This window comes from Oryctolagus cuniculus, chromosome 7 (genome assembly GCF_051225735.1).
Source record: "Oryctolagus cuniculus isolate XC-2025 breed Fujian yellow rabbit chromosome 7, ASM5122573v1, whole genome shotgun sequence".
In the NCBI taxonomy this organism is placed as follows: Eukaryota; Metazoa; Chordata; class Mammalia; order Lagomorpha; family Leporidae; genus Oryctolagus; species Oryctolagus cuniculus.
This window is the reverse complement of record NC_142873.1, coordinates 20,365,390-20,387,918: the sequence shown is the minus strand read 5'-3', so window position 1 is coordinate 20,387,918 and position 22,529 is coordinate 20,365,390. Positions and strand designations below refer to the sequence as shown.

The 22,529-nt window shown below is 41.1% G+C and overlaps 1 long non-coding RNA gene across 1 annotated transcript in view; it reads left to right on the top strand.

Annotated features, from left to right (window-relative positions):
- Positions 1-22,529, top strand: part of LOC149125352 (uncharacterized) — a 59,128-nt gene that overhangs the window by 21,915 nt on the left and 14,684 nt on the right. The window lies entirely within an intron of this gene.

The window sequence follows — 22,529 nt, the reverse complement described above, 5'->3', positions numbered from 1 at the left end:
AGACCTAAGAAGCTCTAAGCTTATAAAATTTCTTGAAGTACTAGATATTAAATTATTTTTAAGTACTATTTGTTCTTTTACTTTGTTTCATAATCCTTTTGATTTTTGAGTTTCTTTAGAAACTCGGTTCTGTCAGCTGTCTCAGAAGATTAGCTATCTAAAATCAAGTAGAGCAATCCGACTGAAGATACGCTGAAGTCACTGTAGAATCTGTGGGTTTATACCACAGAGTGACTTCCTGTTCCGAGATACCAATGTGAGCATGATGCTGCATGAGGTGTGTTGCGTGTGCAATCACTTTGCTGACTTCTCTTCACGGTGTCTGATCCATGATGTTGATCTTCATCTTCCCATAACCTGTGTGCCAAGTTCTCCATGCTCACGTGGCTGACTCTCTGAGCTGCTCAATCGTATTTGCCTATAGGCCTTTCCTCTTCTTCTATCAGCTCTTGCATTCCTATTGTGCCTTTGCTCAAGGTCTACAGTCTCACGGAAGCCTGAGGGAGCACCCCAATAAGTCAGCTACCTCCCTGTCAGGCTGTACCACTCCCATTGGGATAGCCAACGTGGCCTTTTCCAACTTTAGAATTCACAATCCCAGTTCAAACACATTTAGACATTATGGGTTTATTTTGTTTTAGTTTTTGGAAAACAGTCGTTATTGACATGTCTTAGTGGTGGCGATTGTATCTTGTCTACTTTGTGCTGTGTTTTGCCCTGCCAAGTGAACAAAGAACAAATAACAGTTATTGTGGATTGGCAGAGTTGAAAAAAAGCTTGAGGTTTTCTTTTTTTTAAAATTCTCTGTTTTTATAGATGAGAAAAATATGAATGACTTGCCCAAATGCACACAGTTAATTCCTAGGGAACCTAAGTTGAATCCTGATATCCTACATTACAGTCTGCCATAGTTTATATCAAGTGTACAGCCCGTATTTCATTTCGTAAAATGATCACATGGAGTATTTGTGTTTGATGTTCCTTCCCTTCTTCTGGCTTTGTAAACCCTGACACAGATTTAGTTCCCTGAGGGCCAATTTCTACCTCTTCAAAGGAATGTCTCAGCCCTTCAGACTTTTCTCCTCAAACCTCTTTCCATGCCAAGATGAAATGGAAACATAGTGATGCAGCTACTTAGCTTGAGTTTGCAGAATAGATCTTTGAACGATTCTTTGTTATTCGTTCCAAGAAAGTTGATTCCTTAGCGCCTTTCATGGTAGAACTACCCGACCCCAGTGCCAGTCTGTGAAGATGTGTTTTTTGGCAGACAAGATTACACAATTTGTAATCAATCAATCAATTGTACCATCAACAAATTCTCATTAACAGTCACCAGCCTGTGTGGTAGAACACAGCACCAGCACCTGGCAGTGGCAAAAATGCCCTATGGTAGATATAAGAGCAACTAAATAATAACCTAAGGAACTCAGCTATGCCAGGTGGGAAGAAAACACCCTACCAGCAAGATAACATTTTACTTCCTTTCCTCCCTGCTACTTCCTCCACAATTACACTAAAAGATTATTTAAGCTCAACTTAAAAATGTATCCTTCAAAAGACATTTGGGCAATTATCAGGGAGAATTCAGGAAAAGACGAATACATCCTTTATTTCGACCTCTTTTTGGAAAATCTTTTCTTTGGCTTGGAGCTGGCAGAGAGATGAGCATAGAGGGGCAGATTATATATTTTCTTAGCCCTGTCCTAAAATGGAGAGCTTGGTACCAGTTGTTAATCAGTCCAGGGAGAAAACACAATGAATTTTATAAGCTTCATTTCAGTAACCAGAGTGATTTCATGAAGAAAGGAAGATGCTTCACTAGCTTGTTAAGAATTCTTTGTTTTTACTGTTATTTAATCAAAGCAACTGCAATGAAATTGCATGCATACAGCAGTGGGCATTCCTTTTTCTTTGTAAAAAAAGTTTCTTTGTGTCAAATTAAACTTCATTTAAAAGATGGAAGCATACAATGTCAGCCAAGTGTGAGAAGTTCAAATAAATCTGGAAAAGTATCTTCAAGATTAAATCCCAGCTCCATGTTGCAGACTCAAAAATTCTTGACGTTTGATTTCCATCCTTAGGAACCACAACCAGGACTAGAAAATGTAACCCATAGTAGGGCTGCTTCTACTGCCCCACAGAAAGTTTTATCCTTCTTAAATCAAAACAGGTTTACCTGCAGGTTCTGTGGGAGGTGTGTGCAGCAGGGTACAACATCATTGTTTGTATCAGTGAGGTGAATGACGATATTGAAAGCAACATTTTTCAAGTTGGTGAATTATACTAAACAGTATAAGCTTAGTAAAGGATGATAAGAAGAATGAGACGGGAACTCAAAAACATGATTTCAGGATAATGGAAGTGATTAGGCATGGATATATATGGAAAAATCAGGTATTGAGCAAAGATTAAAAATAAAAATAAAACAAAATAAAAAAATTGTCTTTCATGATATCAACAAAAAAGAATACTTGGTCAAAATTATTTTACAGACAAATACTGAGCTGGCTAGGATTCATCTAAGGTCTCATGGCTTACAAAATATGGCTAAGCAGTGAGCATTCTGGGTAAATTAGGGAGCACAGATCAGAACCCAGAGATGAAGGGAGACACCAAGAAGAGAGAACAACTCCAGCAGAAGATAAGAGATTTCTAGTGATAAATAAAAACCCAGCATTAAGGAATGACAGGAGGAGCCAAGTGAGGGACCAGGACCCTGAACCCAGCAGTGATGGGAGGGGAGTCACCCAGTTAGGGAGCAGGGACCAGCTCCAAGACAATATGAAAGATTCCAACAGAGAGACCAGATTCTTGTAGCAAGGGATGATGAGAAAAGTCCATTGGGGAATATGAGCACTAAACCCAGAAATGATGAGGCCCACCAAGCTAGGGAGCTGAGACAGGAACCCAGGTATGATGGCAGAAGTCGAGGTAGGGAGCAGAGCTCAGCTCTACGACAACAAGGAAGAACTCAACTTAGAGACCAGATCCCCACACCAAGGGATAAGGAGGGAAGACAAGTGAGAGACCTGGACCCTGAGACCAACAATAATGGGCGTGGTCAACTTACCGGCTATCGACCAGCTCTAAGACAACATGAAAGATTCCACCATGAACAGAAGATCCCCTCACCGGGGGATGATGAGAGAAACCAAGCGGGAGACTTCAGTCCTGAACCCAGGAATGATAGGAGACACCAAGTGAGAGACGTGAGACCAGAACCCAAGCATGCTGGGAGCAGTCAACTTAGAGAACAGAGACCAGCTCCAAAACCAAACGAAAGACTGGAGCATAGAGACTGGATCCCTGCATTAAGGGATGACGAGAGAAGCCAGGTGAGAGAAGTGATGGAAGCAACCATGAGAGAGGCCTGAACCCAGAATTTAGGAATTATGGAAGACACCAAGTAGGAGATGTGAGACCAGGACCAAGGAGCCATTTGAGACAAGAGGTTGGAGAGCAAAGGCGAGCTTTAAGAAAGGAGGAGGCTAATCCTCCGCCTTGCGGCGCCGGCACACCGGGTTCTAGTCCCAGTCAGGGCGCCGGATTCTGTCCCGATGGCTCCTCTTCCCGTCCAGCTCTCTGCTGTGGCCAGGGAGTGCAGTGGGGGATGGCCCAGGTGCTTGGGCCCTGCACCCCATGGGAGACCAGGAAAAGCACCTGGCTCCTGGCTCCTGCCATCGGATCAGCGCGGTGCGCTGGCCGCGGTGGCCATTGGAGGGTGAACCAACGGCAAAGGAAGACCTTGCTCTCTGTCTCTCTCTCTCACTGTCCACTCTGCCTGTCAAAAAAAAAAAAAAAAAAAAATGGTGGAGGATTACCGTAGGGGCAACAGTGAGAGAAGCTCTGGAAGAGGCCTATCTCTGAGAGAACCAGACCATGAAACAGAAGAGCAACTGTGGGCAGAACAAGAGCGGAATCATTTGACCAAGCAAGAGAAAGCTGAGCTGAGAGATTCGAATCCTTGGGAGTCAGCATCCACCAGAAAAATGGGAGTGGTAAGCTGTGAGCTGTGCTTCTGTTCCAGACAGGACGGTAACTGGGTATGCTACTGTCTACACAGTCCATCTGAAGGAACCGATACAAGAAATCAGCTCTCTACAGGTTCAGAGGTGTCCACGAGTCACAGGAGCGGAGGAAGACCTGACCACCTCCCAGTCTGGGATCCAGAGAAGAATATTTATACTGAGATGCGGGAGAAGGATGGGAGGATGATGTTGGTGACCAGCAGCATGAGTTCCGTCGTGTGTTGAACGTCGGCTCCTCCCAAGATGAATTTTTTTTTTTTTTTGGACAGAGTGGACAGTGAGAGAGAGAGAGACAGAGAGAAAGGTCTTCCTTTGCCGTTGGTTCACCCTCCAATGGCCGCCGCAGCCGGCGCACTGCGCTGATCCGATGGCAGGAGCCAGGTACTTATCCTGGTCTCCCATGGGGTGCAGGGCCCAAGCACTTGGGCCATCCTCCACTGCACTCCCTGGCCACAGCAGAGAGCTGGCCTGGAAGAGGGGCAACCGGGACAGAATCTGGCGCCCCAGCTGGGACTAGAACCTGGTGTGCCGGCGCCGCAAGGTGGAGGATTAGCCTAGTGAGCTGCGGCGCCGGCGCAAGATGAATTCTGAAGTCACTTCCAAATGCTCCAAGAAATTCTGCCTCCCCAGCTGGCTAAACGGGTTGATTTAGGCATTCTTTTCTCTATGATTTGTTTCTTTCTCTGGGAACCTCAGACATTTAGCTCTAATCTTTAATAAGTGCAGTTTTTCAGCTTTTGGTTTCTGGCCTCCAACGTCGTTTAGGAATCTTGTAGTGAAAAGAATTAATTGTTATACAGCATCCTCCAACAACCCTATGATTCTAATGTCAAGGAATCATATTCAAATCATAAACCTGCTAAACTTTAAAAATAAATAATCAACAAGCAAAAAAAAAAATGATGAGCATTTCTGAGAATCACCTTTCTCCTAAGGACTGGGCTTCTCTAATAAGCTCAAACAGATCTCAGGCTGTCATCTAACGGGGAATAATCCTTACACCACTCAACCGACCAATTTTCATGCAACTCTCAATCTCTTAACACCTGATCTTCAAATTTTTATAAGACTTATTTATCAGTTTATTAATTTGAAAGGTGGTGTGAGCATTCATCTCCATTCATCAAAGAGTAAGGAAAAAAGTGATGAGAACATGGATTCCAGAAGGAAGGGTTTGAGTCATGAAAGAATCGTGGAATAGCCCTACGGCTGCATGATTCGCATAAGCTTTGTAAGCCTCAATTTCCTCACCAGATAAAAGAAGGATTAAATCAAATAATCCATGGGACCACATCCAGTGCTCAGTCTGGCACATAGTAGGCAGTCAACAATGTTGATCTAATTTGAATATTTGTGTTTATTGCAAACATATTGCTTCGCTTTACATAGCTTTTAGAAGAATGTCCTATTCCACCTCTGCATACTAATTGCCTTTTCAGATTATGTATCTCATTAAGCTCTGTATGTCTTCATTTTCTAGCCTCAGTAGTAATTGAGTGCTCAGTCATTGTTATATTCACTATCCTGACAACATTTATTAAAATGAAGCAATTAACTATTGTCTTAAATGGAGTTTAGAGGTAAGCCTCATTAGACTGAGGCTCATTACAATTAACTTAAATGATAAATGCAAAATTATTTTATCCCAGCTTTACCCTGAAAATTGGTTCAATTGGATTTCTCAAGAGCTGGCTTTCCTGCCTCACATAAGAGCAAAACTAGTTAGAAATATTTTAGTGAAACACAATATTCATTAAAAAGATATTATTACAAACGTAAAGCCCCAAATTGGCTCACAGGGTCCCTGCTCTGTTAACATCTGAACCCCAGCATACCTAGTTTCACAGGCTGCCTCATAATTAGACTCAGAGGCTCACGTTAGTCCAGGGAAGGAAGGAAACAGGCCCAGATTTTAAATGGCTCAGCCATTCATTTGCATTCAGTTTCACAGGAGATGAGACTTCTGCATACACAATCCCGCAAGAATGATGATGAAGAAGACAGGTTCCTCTTCCTAATGACTGGCTTCAAGGAGGTCAGGGCTTCCGGTGTGAGGTGGTTTTGTTTTTGTTTTTTTACTGGGCTAATCAGTTATTGTAGAAAATTGTGGTTTCTCTGGTTCTCTGGCCAAATGTAACACATTAGAGTATTTAGAAATGTTATTTTTTTCAACAGCCTCATAAAAGGGCAATAGAAACAAGGAGGCATCCTGTCTAGCTGCATCTAAATCCCTTCCACACCACATTTCAGTAGATGAAAAGTTACTGGAGGAAGCACTACTTCAGGAACTACGTTAAAGTGCAGACTTCGGAGTCAGGCAGAATAATGTTTCTCTCCTGGCGGCTGTGCCAATGTTTACCTGTGTGATCTTCCAGACTAACATAGCCTCACATGATTTCACTATTGGAGTCTGAAAAATGCAAGTTTTGGTTAGCCTTTCCAATTGCAAGAGAGAGAGGAGGCAATGAAGGAAAACCACAGCACCATCTCAGGCTCGCTGCCATGGTTCTATTTGTTTCATACGGTGGAGAAATGTTTCTTTCACCTTTGGCTCTGTGGGTTGGGTCAACCCTTTGTTATGGTCTGAAAGATACAGTATGGACATCAAACCCCATCCTAGTGTGCAGGCCTGGGCTGAGAGCATGTAGAGTATTGTAAATTTGCCTCTCTCATGTGGATGATTATCCGCCCCAGTGTTTTATTCAGAGGATGGACAAGTATTCCCGAAAATATCCCTTTTTTAATTTTTTTTTATTTATTTGACAGGTAGAGTTATAGACAGTGAGAGCAAGAGCGAGAGAGAGAGAGGGAGAGAGAGAGTGAGAAAGAGAGAAACAGAGAGAAAGGTCTTCCTTCCATTGGTTCACCCCACAAATGGCCGCTACGGCTGGCTGGAGCTACACCAATCCAAAACCAGGAGCCAGGTGCTTCCTCCTGGTTTCCCATGCGGGTGCAGGGCCCAAGCACTTGGGCCATCCTCCAGGGCACTCCCAGGCCACAGCAGAGAGCTGGCCTGGAAGAAGGGCAACCGGGACAGAATCCAGCGCCCCAACCGGGACTAGAACCCGGTGTGCCGGCCCCGCAGGTGGAGGATTAACCAAGTGAGCCACGGTGCTGGCCCCGAAAATATCTCTAATAATCAGATGTCAAACTGAAATATATAGTAGAACAATCCTCTCAGCAAACATGATTTGATTGTGACCTAAGGAAAGAAATGTAAAGAAAAAGCAGGTAGGAGGGAACCAAAACCTTGCCCTCCACCCACCGCAGTGAGCATGAAATAGCCTAGGCAGGTGCAGGAGTGGGAGAAGAGGAAAGGGGGAAATGCATCAGAACAGAAACAGTATTATGCAATCAGGCTTGGTTTTTTTTGTTTTTTTGTTTTTTTTCACATTAAAAAAAATCAAGGCATGATGTCAGCAAAATGGTGGAGCAGGAAGCTGCAGGCTCTGATTCATTAGTAATACACAGATCAATGCTATTTATGAGAAATCCAGAGACAAACTGAGAGGCTCCTGAACTCCTGAAGAATGGGAAACCAAGCACATTGACATGGGAAGGCAAATTGGACTTATTATCTCACCCTGATTCCACCCCCAGCACAGCATCCTAGCCCACATAATCAAGGAGAAAAACAGCTCCCGGTTCCTCTGAGGAGGCGAAGTGTTGCACCGCACTTTAACATTTCAACTTTTCTAGTTCTCCCTGGGGTACCGGCTTCTGTCTCCACTGTCTGGGAGAGCTGAAGGGACCCAGTATGTATTATACTCCAGGGGGTTACAGAATGGAGGTGGGTGGTTTGAACGAGCGTGAGAAAACTTATCAGAGTCTTCTCCTTCCGGTTCAGCACAGAGTAAATGGGCAAAACATTTCAGATTCTCCCTGGGAGAGAAAGAGCTGGGCAATGGATCAAATGTTACAGCTTTTCTACATGTTGTCCTGCCTTTTGTCTACCTATTTTGGGGCACTGAAAGCACACAACACATTCGACACAACTAGAAGCATTTAGAACACAGAAAGTAGCAGGAGCCAGCATGAGCACACCTGTCATAGTCCATCTCCCCCCCCCCCCCCAGCAGAATGAGCAGATAAAATCTCCCATGCCCCCATCTCCCCAGGAGGGAAAGGGTTGGACCATGAATGCTCTAGGTACCTTCGAAGAGATTGTCTTCTGTCTTATCTGTCTTGACATGTTGACGGAACCTGTCATGCTCTGCACACCTGGGGCTACAAAGAGTGAAGGTGGTGGCTTGGACTAGCACAAGTTCTACAGAAGCTCAGGCCACATCAGTTGGTGAAGGTATTCTGTAGAGTGTCAGCCCATGAAGCCTGGGAGATGGCTTTGTCCAAATGCATGGATGACAATGCAAAGTGTAAAGAGAAATGAAGAGACAGGAAATAAACAAAGGAATAAAGTAAAACCAAAAACAGAACTTCATTAAACTGTTATGTGCATTCAAACTACCTATTATAGAAATCTTCTGTGATCTCAGCGGAACAATACACTATCAATAAAGTGGAAATTTTCACACAGACAAAAATTTTAAACTGAAATATTGGAGCTAAATAACACAGTAGTTAAACTGAAAAAAAAAGAAAGGAGTAGAGGGTTTGCAGCTAGCGCTGTGGTTAGTAGGTTAAGATACCACTTGCCATGCTGACATCCCACATCAGAGTACCAGCTGAAGTCCAAGTTACTCTGTTTCTGATCCGGTTTCCTGCTAAGGCACCTGAGAAGCCAGTGGAGGATGGCCCAGTTTCTCTAGCCCCTGTCACCACATGGGAAACCAGGATGGTGTTCCTGACTCCTGGCCTCGGCCTAACCCAGGTCTGGCTATTTTGGTCATTTGTGTAGTAAACAAGGGAATGGAAGTTTCTCTCACTTTCTCCCTCTCTTTCTCTCTCAGTGTCTCTCTCCCTTCCTCCCCCTCTTCTCTTTCTTGGTCACTCTGACTTTCAAATAAATAAATAAAAAAAAAATTTAAACAATCTATAGATGATTTAAAGACATACCACATGAATCAATGATCTGGAAGACAAGTTATTTGAAATTATCAAGTCAAAGAGACAAAAGCAATAAAAAGAAGCAAAAGTGTGAGGGAAAGTTGAGGGACTATGCGACAGCACCAAGCAGAATAATATAAACACTGTGGGGATGACAGAAGGAAAGGAGACAGGGAAAGAACCAGAAAGCTCAATCAAAAACATAATAGCAGAAAAATTCCCAAATCTATGGGAAAACATGGACATCTAGATCCAGGAAGTCTGAAAATTTCTAAATAAGTGGAACTCAAACAAATCCATGCTAAGACACATTATAATCAAATTGTCAAAAGATAATGATGGAAAGAAGTTTGAAAGTAGCAAGAGAAAAGCGACTTATCATATACAAGGGGACTTCCATAAGACTTTCAGGTAATATCTCAGCAGAAACTTTGCAGGCCAACTGTAATTTGGATATAGCTTTGGTGCTCTGAGAGGGTGATTGGAGACATGGTCCCCAGGGTGGCAGGACTGGGAGGTGGTAGAACCTTTAAAAGGTAGGGCCTGCTGGGGGATATTTAGGTCACTGGGGGTGTAAAGTGGTTCTTGTGCAACCCTTTGAGTTCTTCTGTGTATATTTGTATGTGTGGGGGAGTTGTTATAAAATGAGCGATCCTGGTAGCACCCAACTCTCTGCTCCTGGCCCTAGATGTAATCACTTGCAGGCCCCTGCTTCTGCTCCCACCAAGGTAATCTGCCACGATCTGACAGCTGAGAGCAAGGGCCCTGACCATAACTGAGCTGATGCCAGTGTCATATTCTTGAACCTTCAAACTGCTTTTGCTTCATAAGAAGCCCATGTCAAGTATTTCACCATAGTAATACAAAGGGGACTAATACAGAGAATCGGTAGTGAGGGCATTACTGTAACTATACCTGAAAAATATGGATGCAGCTTCAAATTTGACTACTGGGAAGAGGTTAGAAGGGGATGGAGGAGCAAGCCAGAAAAACCCAGAATGCTGTAAGCAGAGCATTATGTTGGATTTTGTGATGGCTCAGAAGGCCCAAGAGGCAGGTATTGTGACACAGTGAGTCAAGCCACCCCTTGGGACACCTGAATCCCACATTGAGGTGCTAGGGATAAAGTCCTACGTCTACTTCCAATCCAGCCTCCTGCTAATGTGCATCCTGGGAGGCAGTAGATGATGGCCCAGTTACTTGTGTTCCCTCTACCATCATGGGAGACCTGGCTGGAGTTCTGGGCTCCTGGCTTCATTTGGGGGCATGAGTCAGTAGATGGAAGACCTCTCTCTTTCTCTCTCTCCCCTTAACTCACTGTCAAATAAATAAATAATCTTTAAAAATATTGAATTTATATAGAAGGTCAGAATGCTGATAGAAATGTGGACAACAAAGGAAATGAAAAATAACATCTCCTATGGAAATGAGAATTTTTTGAGAATTATACTGAAGTCTGCCATTGTCACATCATGGCAAAGAACTTTATTGCATTGTATCCATGTCCTTGAACATTGTGGAAGGCCACACTGAAAGGTGATAGATTGGTTTATTTGGTGGAGGAAATTTCAAAATAGAAAGATTTTAGAGCTCTGGCATGGGCACTACTGGGCACTTTTAGTCAAATTTGCAATGATTAAAAAGAAGCAAAGTGGAAAGATTTGGAAAAATTGCAGCCTGAAGGAATAAAACACAGTAAGGGTGTGACAAAAGAAAGCACAATTGAGCCTCTTCTTGCTAAAGAGATCAGCACGGATAAAGGAATCCAAGTGCTCTGAGTCAGGATGACAGGAAGGGTGCTTCAGGAACATCTAAGGCACCTTTGAGACCCACAGATGGAAATCTATTTCAGAGATCTTCTTGGGAAGCTTTGTTCCAGAACAGAACCCTGGAGTGCTCTGCCCAAGGGCCAGGTCAGGCTTCTGAATTACTTATAAAGTTGTTCAAGTGGTTGAAGTGCTTTAAGGCTATTGAAGTTCAAGTGGCCCTAGGCACAGAACATACTGGTGGTAGACTTCGGTAGCACCCAAGTGACTCTGGTTTTGCAGGTGTGTGCACAATGTAAGGGTAATGAGGTCATGGCGGCACCCAGCAACATCCCAAAAGAAGGCCTGAGAGGTCATAAAGAAAGTGTGTTGCATAAGAAGTCCACGTCACGTATTCCATTTAGTAATGCAAAGCTGACTAATAGAAGGTAGGAGACAATGGGATGATAGGTTCAAAGTGCTGAGAGAAAACCACTTTCTAGACTACTGTAAGAGGAACAACTGTACCTCAACAATAATAGAGCGGTAGAGAACTTCCAGAAAAATAAAAGTTGAAGGAGTTCTTGCACCTAGAACTGACTTACAAGAAATGATGGAAGTAGTTTTTAAATTTGAAATAAAAGGGCATTAAAGAACAATGTAATAGTATAAAAGAGTATCAGACACATTGGTAAAGGTAAAAATATAGACAAAGTACTATATTAACATAATGGTGATAGATAAAAAACTTTAATATAAAAGTTATAAAACAAAACTATTAGAAATAAGTCTAAGTAAAAATATGTCATGGATACACAATATAAATAAGTGTAAGTTGAACATGTATAATGTAAAGTGTGGGAGACAATATAGAAGTACAATTTTTGTATGCAGTTGAGGTTAACTTGATATTGAATTAAAACAGACTGTTGAAAGTAAAAGATATTTTGGGTAAGCTCATGGTAATCACTAATAAGATATCTATAGAAGTAACACAAATTAAAAACAAAAATAATCAAAGTGTATCAGCAGAAAAAATCAGTAAAATACAAAGGAACTTAGCAAGAGAGAAAATGAGAAAAAAAAACTACAAGACAGAGAAAAACAATTAACGAAGGGCAATAGTAAATCATTCCCTATATTACAATAATTGTAATATAAGTGGATTAAAATCCTGATCAAAAGACACAGAATGGCTGAATAATTAAAAAACAAGGTCCAAATATATGTTACCTATAAGAGACTCACTTTAGATTTTAGGACATACACAGGCTGAAAAGAGGGATGGAAAACATGAGTTGTTGTTTATGACCCTGACATCCCACATCTTCCCTGCTCTGATCTGGCTTCCTTCTCCTGGGAAGGCAGTGGAGGATGGCCCAAGTACTTGAGGCCCTGCTACCCACATGGGAGATAAGAACAGAGTTCCCAACTCCTGGCTTCAGCCTGACTAAGCCTTGGCTGTGACGGACATTTAGAGAGTGAATCAGGGGATGGGAAGTCTCTCTCTCTCTCCCTCTCCCTCTCTCTCTCTCTCTCTCTCTCTGTGTGTGTGTTTGTGTGTGTGTGTATAGGTCTGCCTTTTGAATCAATAAATAAACCAAAAGGAACAACAAAAGCACACCTACACCATCTGTACTGCTCTCTTAGTTTCCTATTAAGTTAGTGAACCATTTGGGTTTTTCAGATAAAAGTTTGGCCGTGTTTCCCATGCCTAAACTGTTGTGTCTTACTTGCCTGAGCTTGAATAAACAACTGCTGATGGAAATATTGTTCAATTTGACTGTAACATAAGATCTGGATTGGAGGCAAAGGCAACTTTTCTTTCTGACCTGATTTCCCCTCCGTATCTGCAGCAATTTCCCCTCCCACCTCCTTAGTCATCTTCTCTCCCAGGGCAGATTCCCAGGGCGCAAGCTTTCTCACCACTCCCCCGGTTAGCACTCATTCTCTGTCCAACAAAGTTTATACCTGAGGGTGGAATACATGCATCGACACCAAGGAAGCTTAGCATTTTAGCAGGAATTGTACTGCTGTAGCTGGTAGGAATGCAAATCTTCAGGGACATTTTTTCACTATCACTGATTAACTCATATCTTTATCAACTCACTTCCAAATAATTGTACAGATTTGTTGAAAGTGTTGAGAAAATGTTACATTCTCCAATTAAGTCAGTTTTCATTAGCAATGATTTGAGCCATAGCTGTGTGTCAATGATAGAGTATATGTCAAATGCACAGTATTTTACTAATTGATTTAAGTCTATTATTTTGGTAATTATTGGAACAATTCAAATTCTAGGCATAAAGTTTTAGCATTTACATATTAGGTAACAATTGCCAGTGATAAGGGACTTATCAAAGTTAAGGAGCAAGTGAGTGGCAAAACTAGAATGTGAAGATTTGTGTCAGGCTCACTTATGTGCACACTGAACTATCAAAGCAGGAAACCTCTGTGGGGCATTAAGAAATCCAATGAGTGGAGACAAGCTATACCTCCAAAACAATTCACACAAACAAATCACCCCCTGCCATTGAGAAGCAGGAGTAACATTTGACCTGGGCATTTTATCAACAATTGAGCAGGAGCAGAATTTTCCCAGAGATGGAACTTGAGGTCGTATGTACCATTGCCTCAGCCAGGAAGGCCAGATAATCCATGCTGTAAACTCGCAGCTCTTGTTTGTTGTTTTTTTTTTTTTTTTTTTGACAGGCAGAGTGGACAGTGAGAGAAAGAGAGACAGAGAGAAAGGTCTTCCTTTGCCGTTGGTTCACCCTCCAATGGCCGCCGCGGCCGGCGCGCTGCGGCCGGCGCACCGCGCTGATCCGATGGCAGGAGCCAGGAGCCAGGTGCTTTTCCTGGTCTCCCATGGGGTGCAGGGCCCAAGCACCTGGGCCATCCTCCACTGCACTCCCTGGCCACAGCAGAGAGCTGGCCTGGAAGAGGGGCAACCAGGACAGAATCCGGCGTCCCGACCGGGACTAGAACCCGGTGTGCCGGCGCCACAAGGCGGAGGATTAGCCTAGTGAGCTGCGGCGCCGGCCAGCTCTTGCTTTTAACAATGCTCCGTGGCATCTGGAGCACACACGACCATGTTAAATCATCCTCCAAATGCTACTCCGAAAAGGGAGCCCCTGCTTGATCGCTTTCTCAATTCCTCCTCATCCTCTCTCTTTCTCCTTCTATGTATCGATGCATCTGTCTCTATCGTCTCTTATCTATCTATCCATCCATCCATACCTCTGTGTGTGCATATATAATTTAGCTTTTTATCATCTCTAAGAGTAGTCATTTTTTGGAGGGTGAACCAACGGCAAAGGAAGACCTTTCTCTCTGTCTCTCTCTCACTGTCTTTCTGCCTGTCAAAAAAAAAAAAAAAAAAGAGTAGTCATTTTAAAAAATTTTATTGTATAATTAAAATACAACAGACAATAACTAAGTATAAGAGTTCAATATGCTTTGCATATAGCCATGTAATTGCTACCAAAAGAACATGTGAAATATTTTCATCATACCAAGGAATTTCTTCAGTACCCCTTCTGGTCAAACTTCCTCAACTCCTGGCAGAAAGCATTTTCTGATTTCCATCCTCATAAATAGCTTTTTTTTTAGTTTTGGGGATTAACTATAAATAAAATCGTACAATTTTGTTTCTAAGTTCCTTGGCTCAACAGAACATTTTTGAGATTCACTGTGGTGTTGCCTATATGGATAGTTTGTTCCTTTTACTGATTGTGATACGTTTATTATATAGCTGCTCAATATTTTAAAAGACCCATTTTCTTTTTTTTTAAAGATTTATTTATTTTTATTTGAAAGTCAGAGTTACACAGAGAGAGGAGAGGCAGAGAGAGTGTAAAGTCTTCCATCTGCTGGGTCACTCCCCAATTGGCCGCAACAGCCGGAGCTGTGCCAATCTGAAGCCAGGAGCCAGGAGCTTCTTCTGGGTTTCCCACATGGGTGCAGAGGCCCAAGGACTTGGGCTATCTTGTACTGCTTTCCAGGCCATAGCAAAGAGCTGGATTGGAAGTGGAGCAGTTGGGTCTTGAACTGGCGCCCATATGAGATGCCTGCCCTTCAGCCCAGGGCATTAACCTGCTGCACCACAGCACCGGCCCCAAGACCCATTTTCTTATTAGTGGGTATTTGCATTTTTTTCCTATTTGTGGCCCTTTTGACTGATGCTCTGAGGAACACTTTTATACAAGTGATATTTGAGAATATAAATTTTAATGACTTTTGCTGCTCCTCCGCGGAGGAGCCGCACCAGACCGGACGCTTGTTGTTCCCCTTTTACAAGTCTTTTCTATAGTAAAGTAAGAATAAGCAAATAGCGAACTCCCAAAGCAAGAATGAGTAGAGAGAAATGAGAAAGAACGAGGCAACGAACTTCCCCGCGAACTCTCTAACGCACTCTCCAACCAACCCACACCACCGTGCCGTCTCTCTCCTCTTTTATAGTCCTCTTCCACCGATCCCAACTCGGCAGCCCACACGCCGAGCACACTGCTCTCCTTCAATCAGGAGCAGCTCCTGCAGTTTATTGGTCGAACTGGAGGCAGCTGCGCAGAAGCTGTTTACTCCTCTCCCAGCGCCATATTGTGGGAGAGCAGATGCATAGGATAAGTCTTAATTCCAGTAACTTAGTCTAGTCCGAGTTGCTCCCCACAACTTTATTAAGACATAATTGACATATACCAAAATGCAATGTTTAAGATGTATAATTAGATCATTAGATCAACTTTGATTAACCATAATGAAACTTTCCTGTAGTCCTTTGTAATCCCTGTGTCTTCTGGCTCCACCATCCAAAGGCAACCTCAGAATGGCTTTCTGCTCCAATGGGTCAGTTTAAATTTTCCATAAAATGAGAAGAGAACCATAGACTACTATTTTATCAGCTGTCTTTCACTGAGGGTGATTATATTGAGACTCATCAATGTTATTGTGTGTCTAGATCACTTATGCCTTTTTATTGTGAAGTGTACTCAATTGTAGAGATGTAATGAAAATTTTTTATATAAAAAGAAATTATTCAACAACAACAACAAAAACCACTGCAGTTAATAAAGGGGCAAATGATCTGAATAGACATTTCTCAAAAGAAGAAAAAATAAAAGGTAAAAAAATATTTTTTAAAATGCTCAGTATCACTAGTAATCAGGGAATATAAATCAAAAACATGAGATATCATCCCACCAATGTTGTAGTTACTATGCTAGACAAAGACAGTAATATATGCTTTGGGAAGTGAAGAAAACAGAACTTTACACACTGTTTGTGGAAAAGTAAATTAGCACACCCACTACAGGAAGCAGTATGGAAATAGAATGGTCATATAATCCAACAATGCTAATACTGGGTATATGTTAAAAATTACATCAGATACCTGCTCTGTCATTTTGTTCCAGCACTGTTCAAAATAGCCAAGATATGAAATCAACCAAGGTATTCATCAGTGGAAGAATGGATAGAGAAAATGTGGTATATATATATATATATACACACAATGAAATACTATTCAGTCATAAAAAGAATGAAATCCCATTATTTGCAGCAAAATGGCTGGAACTGGACAGCATGATGTGAAGTAAAATAAGCCGGACACAGAACGACAAATACCATATGATTTTTTCTCATATATGGGAGTTTAAACAAAATGAACTAAATAAAAAAAACCTCAGTCTGAACACAGAATGGTGATTTCTAGGATGGGAGAGATGAACGGAGTTAGGATACAAAAATTCGAGTTTAACCTCTTTTGGCATTAAAAAATGAATCTTTGGGCTCAAGTGCCACCTGGGGTGCTTGCATCCCGAATCAGTTTGCCTAGGTTCCAGTCCTGGCCTTGCTCCAGATTCCAGCCCTCCCCTCCTGTACCTCTCGTGAGGCGCAACTGGTGACTCCTGTGCTAGGTTCTCTGCCAACCATGTCGGAGACTGAAACTGAGTTCTCAGCGCCTGACTTCAGCTTGGCCCCACCTCGGCTTTTATAGTCACTTGGGAAGTACCCAGTGGGTAGAAGATATTCATTCTCTCCCTCCATCTCCATCTCTCTCTCTCTCTCTCTCTCTCCCTTTTAAATAATTGAAAATATATAAAAATTAAAACATAAATATTTGATTGGCCGGCACTGTGGCTCACTAGGCTAATTCTCCACCTGCGGCGCCGGCACACCGGGTTCTAGTCCCGGTTGGGGCGCCGGATTCTGTCCCAGTTGCCCCTCTTCCAGTCCAGCTCTCTGCTGTGGCTCGAGAAGGCAGTGGGGGATGGCCCAAGTGCTTGGGCCCTGCACCCTCATGGGAGACCAGGAGGATGCACCTGGCTCCTGGCTTTGGATAGGCGCAGCGCTGGCTGTAGTGGCCATTTGGGGGTTAACCAATGGAGGGAAGACCTTTATCTCTGTCTCGCTCTCTCTCTCTTACTGTCTAACTATACCTGTCAAAAAAATTTTTTTAAATAAAAATAAAAAATAAATATTTGATACATATTCATTTATAAATCTTTGAATGGCTGTTTGTTCTTATGTTATATACCTAGGAATAGAATGAGTTGGTTATATAGTAGATTACTAAATTCTAAGGAACCTTCCAGACTGTGTTTTTAAAACTATACAATTTATCATTCCCACCACTTTTTATGAGGCTCACTAAGCTAATCCTCCGCCTGCGGCGCCAGCACCCCTGGTTCTAGTCCAGGTTGGGGCGCCGGATTCTGTCCCGGTTGCCCCTCTTCCAGGCCAGCTCTCTGCTGTGGCCAGGGAGTGCAGTGGAGGACGGCCCAAGTGCTTGGGCCCTGCACCCCATGGGAGACCAGGAGGAAGCACCTGGCTCCTGGCTTCGGATTGGCACAGCACGCCGGCCGTAGCGACCATTTGGGGGGGTGAACCAATGGAAGGAAGACCTTTCTCTCTGTCTGTCTCTCTCTCTCACTGTCCAACTCTGCCTGTCAAAAAAAAAGACATTTTCTCTTGCTCCATATCCTCATTAATAACTGTTACAACCAGTCTCTAATTTTAGACATTAATAGATAGAGCAGGATCTCACTGGATATTTGGTTTCAATTTCCATATTACTTTTGTTAAAAGCTTTACTTAATATATGCTAAATTGATCTTCTGTATATAAAGAGAATTGAAAATGAATCTTGATGTGAATGAAAGGGGAGAGGGAGCAGGAGAGGGGAGGGTTGCGGGTGTGAGGGAAGTTATGGGGGGGAAAGCCATTGTAATCCATAAACTGTACTTTGGAAATTTATATTCATTAAATAAAAGTTAAAAAAATTACAAGAAGAAAGCAAAAAAAATCTATATTTTACTTGTTTGTCATTCCTGTATATTCTTTATTGAGCTATCTGTTCAAATCTTTTGACTTCTTTAAATAAGTTATTTATTTTCTTATAATTGAATTTTTAAAAGTTTATCATTTTTAACTTTTAAAAAAATTATTTGAAAGTAAGAGCAGGAGAAAAATCTTCTTGGCATTGTATCTAGCATTACTTTGCCTAAATATCACAAATAATTTTTTCCTACTACTTCTAGATGTTTCATAGATTTATGCTTTGTTTAGGACTATGGTACACCTCAAATTACTTTTTTATATTAGTGAGGTATGGCTGAAAACAAATTCTTTTGCATTTGTGTATTTAATTTTTCTGGGATAAGTGTTTGAGAACATTATGATCTATTAGACTTTGAACCTTTGTCAAAAATCTATTGAACATACAAAGGTATTGCAAAAATCTCATGGAATCATGAAATAAAAGGTAAGTTTATTTTGGTGCAAACATTTTTTGAAATCCATGCATAGCTTTTCTATAATAACATTTTCTGTAAACTTTTTGACATACTCTTGTATATGAGTGGCCCTATTTATTACTCCATCATTGTTTGATTTGAATATCTATCATTAAATAATTCTAGTGTTTCTTTATAATAATAGCTTTGTAATTAATATATAAATCAATTAGTCTTAGTCTTAAAACTGTTTTTTAAATTTTATTTAAGGTATACAAGTTTCATGTATTTCATATATACAGAATTAGAAACATACTGACACTTCCCCCCACCCTCCCTCCAGCCCATGCTCCAACACTTCTTCCTCTTCCCTCTCACATACCCACTCCTAATTTTTACAAAGATCTATTTTCAGTTTACATACTGATTGTATACTTAATCCTACCAAAGACCTATATCTGTGACACAATACCATCAGTTTTTTAGAAAGCTTTTATTTAATAAATATAAATTTCATACATATAGCTTTTGGAATATAGTGGTTCTTCCCCCATACCCGCCCTCCCACCCCCAAACCATCCCACCTTCTACTTCCTCCCCCATCCCATTCTTCATTAAGATTCATTTTTAATTATCTTCATATACAGAAGATCAACTCTATACTAGTATTTCAAAAGTTTGCACCCACACAGACACACAAAGTATAAAGTACTGTTTGAAGACAAGTTTTACTGTTAATTCTCGTAATACAACTCATTAAGTACAACAGTCCTACAAGTGGAGCAGGTGCACAGTGAATCTTGGTGTTGATTTAATAATTGGCACTCTTACTTTTTATGTCAGTGATAACCCAAGGCTCTTGTCATCAGCTGCCAAGGTTATGGAAGAAATTTGAGTCCACAAACTCTGCCACTATATAGACAGGGCCATAAGCAAAGTAGAAGTTCTCTACCTTCCTTCAGAGAAAGGTACCTCCTTCTTTGATGGCCCTTTCTTTCCGCTAGGATCTCACTCACAGAGATCCTTCATGTAGATCATTTTTTTGCCATAGTGTCTTGGCTTTCCATGCCTAAAATGCTCTCATGGGCTTCTCAGACAGACCAGAATGCCTTAACAGCTGATTCTGAGGTCAGAGTGGTATTCAGGGTATTTGCCATTCTATGAGTCTGCTGTGTGGACTGCTTCCCATGTTTGATCTTTCTCTCTCTTTTTTTTTTTTTTTTTTTTTTTTTTTTTTTTTTTTTTTTTGACAAGCAGAGTGTACAGTGAGAGAGAGAGAGACAGAGAGAAAGGTCTTCCTTTTGCCACTGGTTCACCCTCCAATGGCCACCGCGGCTGGCGCGCTGCAGCTGGCCCACCGCGCTGATCTGAAGGCAGGAGCCAGGTACTTATCCTGGCCTCCCATGGGGTGCAGGGCCCAAGCACTTGGGCCATCCTCCACTGCACTCCCTGGCCACAGCAGAGAGTTGGCCTGGAAGAGGGGCAAACCAGGACAGAATCCGGTGCCCCGACCAGGACTAGAACCTGGTGTGCCGGCACCGCAAGGTGGAGGATTAGCCTAGTGAGCCGCGGCGCCGGCCTCTCTCCATTTTAATTCTAATTATTGTTATTAGCAAACACTTGATACCATCAAATTATTAGAGAATATTGAGGAAACTCTGCAAGACTTTGGCATAGGCAAAGACTTCTTGGAAAAGACCCTAGAAGCATAGGAAATCAAAGCTGAAATTAACAAATGAAATTACATCAAGTTGAGAAGCTTCTGCACTGCAAAAGGAATACTCAGCAAAGTGAAGAGGCAACTGACAGAATGGGAGAAAATATTCATAAACTATGCAACTGATAAAAGGTTAACATCCTGAGCTCAAGAAATTCAACATCAACAAAATAAACAATCCAATTAAGAAATGGAAAAGTGACTTGAATAGGCATTTTTCAAGAGAGAAAATTCAAATGGCCAACAGAAGCTTGAGAAAATGCTGAGGATCACTAGCCATCAGGAAAATGCAAATTAAAACCACAATGAAGTATTATCTCACTCCAATTAGAATGGCTCACATACAGAAATCAACAAAAGACAAATGCTGGTGAGAATGTGGGGAAAAGATACCCTGGTCTACCATTGGTGGGAATGTAAACCAGTGTAGCCCCTGTGGAACAAATTATGGAAATAACTCAGAAATCTGAATATAGACCTGTTAAATGATCCAGCCATCCCACTCCTGGGAATTTACCCAAACCAAAAAATATCAGCATATGAAAGAGTTATCTGTACCTCCATGTTCACTGCAGCACAATGCACAATAACTAAGATATGGAATTAACCCAGATGTCCAGCAACAATTGACTGGATAAAGAAATTATGGTATATATATATATACACTATGGAGTACTATTCAGCTGTAAAAAAAAAAAAAAAAGAAATCCTGCCTTTTGCAACAAGATGGATGTAACTATAAACCATCATTCTTAGTGAAATAAGCCAGTCACAAAAGGACAGATATCATATGATTTCCCTGATCTGAGGTATCTAATAGAGTACCTGAAATGTAATATATTGGAGTGAAATGGACATTTGGAGGTTTGACGATTGTTTACAGACCTTGTCTCTTCCATAGAGGAACAGTTTTTTCTTTCTTTCTCTTCATACTATTTGTTAAAACTGCTTTTTGTGTTTTAGATAGTCTAGATCATTTGCACTTTGGTAAGCATTTTAGAAATAATATGTCAATTTTACAAAAATTCTACTGGAATGTTGATTGAGATTGTGATAAATCTTTAGAAGAATTGGAGAAGAATTGGAATCTAGACAATATTTAGTCTTTCAAACCATGAATGTGGTGTACCTCAGTTTATTTAGACCTTCTTTAATATCTCTCAGTAAAGATTTTTACTTACCAATGGTATGTTTTGTAAGTTTCCAGAGAGAGATTTAATATCTTTTGGGACATTTAGATACCTATCTGTCTTCATTTTTTCTTGGAATTGTGAATTTGTTTTTAAAATTCTTTTTTGAATAGTTGCAGATTTACTTTACTGAAAAATTGAATAGCTATCATGGAAGGTCTCCATATAATTCACATGAAATTACCTATATTATTGTCTTATGATGTATGGTATATTTATTACAATTAGTGAGCTAATGGTAATGCAATACATGCTATTAAAGTTAACACTTTATTTAGATTTCATTAGTTCTCATCTAACATGTTTTCTTTTTCCTGGATACCATTCTTGGTGTAATCATATCTCCTTAAGATACTCTTGTCTGTGACAATTTCTCAGACTTTTCTTGATTTTGGTGATCTTGGGAGTGTGAGAAGTATTGATTAGGTGTTTTGTAGAATGTGCTTCTTTTGGAGTTTGTCCAATAGGCTTAACATTATTGGACTGCAATAAAGTGTGTTAGGGGGAAAATGACAGAGGTAAAGTACCATTTTCATTATGCCCAATCAGAGATATATACTATCATTATGTTTTATCATTGGTGGTGTAAACCTGAGTTCCCCATCTTGAGACGGTATTTGTCAGACTGTAAAGTTACTGATTTTTTTTTTTTTTTTTGCTTTTTCACACATTTACTTTACTTTTTGGCAGGAAGGAAGTATGCACAGACCATACTTAAAGGATGGGAGTATGTTCCACCTTCTTAAGGGTGAAGTATTTACATAAAATGGTTAGAATTCTTCTGCATGATAGAGCTGTCCCTTCTCCTTTACTTATTTATTTCTTTTATTTCTTTAATTGTCTATTTCCACATGGATTCATGGATATGTATTTTGTAATATGTATTAAAATTCTGTATGACTATATATATATATATAGATAGATAGATTTTTCACATTGCTTCAGCTCCAGGCTTTGGGATGTCTTTCGGTTATTTCCTGTGTCCCTTTGACACACTCCCAGCTTTGTGGGGTTGTGGTTGTTTCCACTGCCTTTCTGCTGCCACAAGACAAAGCTGTTTTATCTTGTGTATTTCTTATCCAGGCCCAATGTCAGACATTTCTCCAAAGATC